We start from the raw sequence: 3,028 nt of genomic DNA, 5'->3' as shown, positions 1-3,028 counted from the left end.
ATGTCATCAGGCCCTTAGCAGCACAATGAGTGGATTCAGGTATGATGATTCTAACTGAAATAAGTCACACAGAAAAAGAAACATCATAAGATATCAGTAATACACGGAATGTAAACTTGGCTACACAGGAACTGAATTACAGAACAGAACAGGGTCTCAAATTTAGAAAACCAACTTATGCTTGCTTAAGGGGAAAGGTGAGTTGGGGTGCTGCATAAAACCAGAGATTGAAATGAGCACAGATAAAGTTCCTTAAGCCAAATATGGAATAGACAAGAGCTACTCCTTGCTCAACGAAATGGACTCAACACCGCATATTAAACGCCTAAGAATGTACCTGACTAGTAAGTATCTTAAAACCTATGGATTGCTATGTCTCCAAAAGAGAATCAAGCATGTGTACAGGGGCATAAACGCAGCAGTGATAGGATTGGAGAGGTTCGGTGAGCAAATGAAGACCCTTTGAAGTCATATTGCATGGTACCCATTCCACGGGTCTCAACTCTCCAGGTTTAAGGTATTCTTCCTTCAGCTAAAACATGCATGTGGAACCCAGAGTATGATCAACCATGTGATCGGGAGACGTGTTCAAATATGTCTCAGTTTTCCTCCCCTGGTACTCGGGTGCAACATTCCAGACGCTTTACTAACACTCTCCCCACTTGGAGAGTCAGCGCCTTTAACCTCCTGTTTGGCCCAGTTTGCAATTTCTGCGGAAGATGAACAGGAATAGCGAGAACCAATGAGAGACTAGCTGGAGGTGTCTGGACGGGCAAATTTAACTCTCATTTCCCACCAGGAAGAGGAAATAACCAAAGGCTCAGCGTGCCGTGCCGGAACCAGATTAGGGCCTGAAGCCATCCTGCGGTGTTGCGGCCAGGTCACAAGAAAGCGAGTTGAAGAAAGGAGCTCAGGGGCACTGTAATTCACAAACCTGCAGAGTTATAAATGACAGCTATCGTCCAAAAATAGACTGAAGTAAGGCTGCCAAGAGGACTTGAAAGCGGGGCAGAATTGCAGGAAACCGATTTCAGGAGGTAGACTGGAATTGCATTGAAAGCATAGGAAAAGAGGCAGAACGTCCACACTGATGCACTTGGCCAAAAAGGGCGTATGCGTTTTTTCCTGAATATATTCAGGAAAAAACGCATACGCCCTTTTTGGCCAACCAAGCAAGCTTGCAAAGGAAATCTGCACTACAATGAAGTCTCACTTCCCCCCGGTCAAAAGGGCCATCTGAAAAAAGTGTAAAATCCAGAAAGGCAGGACAGGCCATGGAGAACTGGGAGCCTTGTTATGCTGATGGGCGGGATGTAAATTGCCAACAGACACTCGGGAGAAGTGTATGGTGTTTCCTGAAACATCTAAAAAACAAAGCAACAGAGCCTAGGGCACTTCCACTTATGGTCCTATAGCTTAGGGAAATTAAAATCAAAAAGACACAGCCACCCCAAAGTTTGGACGCTCTGTTTACAAGAACCTCGTTTACAGTACAAGTTCAACATCGCAGAAAGTGAAAAATGGATAAAGAAGTTGTGGTATTTACTTACAAAGCAATATCACTCAGCAATGAAATCTATGTCATCAGGCCCTTAGCAGCACAATGAGTGGATTCAGGTATGATGATTCTAACTGAAATAAGTCACACAGAAAAAGAAACATCATAAGATATCAGTAATACACGGAATGTAAACTTGGCTACACAGGAACTGAATTACAGAACAGAACAGGGTCTCAAATTTAGAAAACCAACTTATGCTTGCTTAAGGGAAAGGTGAGTTGGGGTGCTGCATAAAACCAGAGATTGAAATGAGCACAGATAAAGTTCCTTAAGCCAAATATGGAATAGACAAGAGCTACTCCTTGCTCAACGAAATGGACTCAACACCCCATATTAAACGCCTAAGAATGTACCTGACTAGTAAGTATCTTAAAACCTATGGATTGCTATGTCTCCGAAAGAGAATCAAGCATGTGTACAGGGGCATAAACGCAGCAGTGATAGGATTGGAGAGGTTCGGTGAGCAAATGAAGACCCTTTGAAGTCATATTGCATGGTACCCATTCCACGGGTTTCAACTCCCAGGTTTAAGGTATTCTTCCTTCAGCTAAAACATGCATGTGGAACCCAGAGTATGATCAACCATGTGATCGGGAGACGTGTTCAAATATGTCTCAGTTTTCCTCCCCTGGTACTCGGGTGCAACATTCCAGACGCTTTACTAACACTCTCCCCACTTGGAGAGTCAGCCCTTTAACCTCCTGTTTGGCCCAGTTTGCAATTTCTGCGGAAGATGAACAGGAATAGCGAGAACCAATGAGAGACTAGCTGGAGGTGTCTGGACGGGCAAATTTAACTCTCATTTCCCACCAGGAAGAGGAAATAACCAAAGGCTCAGCGTGCCGTGCCGGAACCAGATTAGGGCCTGAAGCCATCCTGCGGTGTTGCGGCCAGGTCACAAGAAAGCGAGTTGAAGAAAGGAGCTCAGGGGCACTGTAATTCACAAACCTGCAGAGTTATAAATGACAGCTATCGTCCAAAAATAGACTGAAGTAAGGCTGCCAAGAGGACTTGAAAGCGGGGCAGAATTGCAGGAAACCGATTTCAGGAGGTAGACTGGAATTGCATTGAAAGCATAGGAAAAGAGGCAGAACGTCCACAATGATGCACTTGGCCAAAAAGGGCGTATGCGTTTTTTCCTGAAGATATTCAGGAAAAAACGCATACGCCCTTTTTGGCCAACCAAGCAAGCTTGCAAAGGAAATCTGCACTACAATGAAGTCTCACTTCCCCCCGGTCAAAAGGGCCATCTGAAAAAAGTGTAAAATCCAGAAAGGCAGGACAGGCCATGGAGAACTGGGAGCCTTGTTATGCTGATGGGCGGGATGTAAATTGCCAACAGACACTCGGGAGAAGTGTATGGTGTTTCCTGAAACATCTAAAAAACAAAGCAACAGAGCCTAGGGCACTTCCACTTATGGTCCTATAGCTTAGGGAAATTAAAATCAAAAAGACACAGCCACCCCA

This window comes from Tursiops truncatus, unplaced genomic scaffold, assembly GCF_011762595.2.
Source record: "Tursiops truncatus isolate mTurTru1 unplaced genomic scaffold, mTurTru1.mat.Y mat_scaffold_69_arrow_ctg1, whole genome shotgun sequence".
NCBI classification, from domain to species: Eukaryota; Metazoa; Chordata; class Mammalia; order Artiodactyla; family Delphinidae; genus Tursiops; species Tursiops truncatus.
This window is presented reverse-complemented; position numbering follows the sequence as displayed.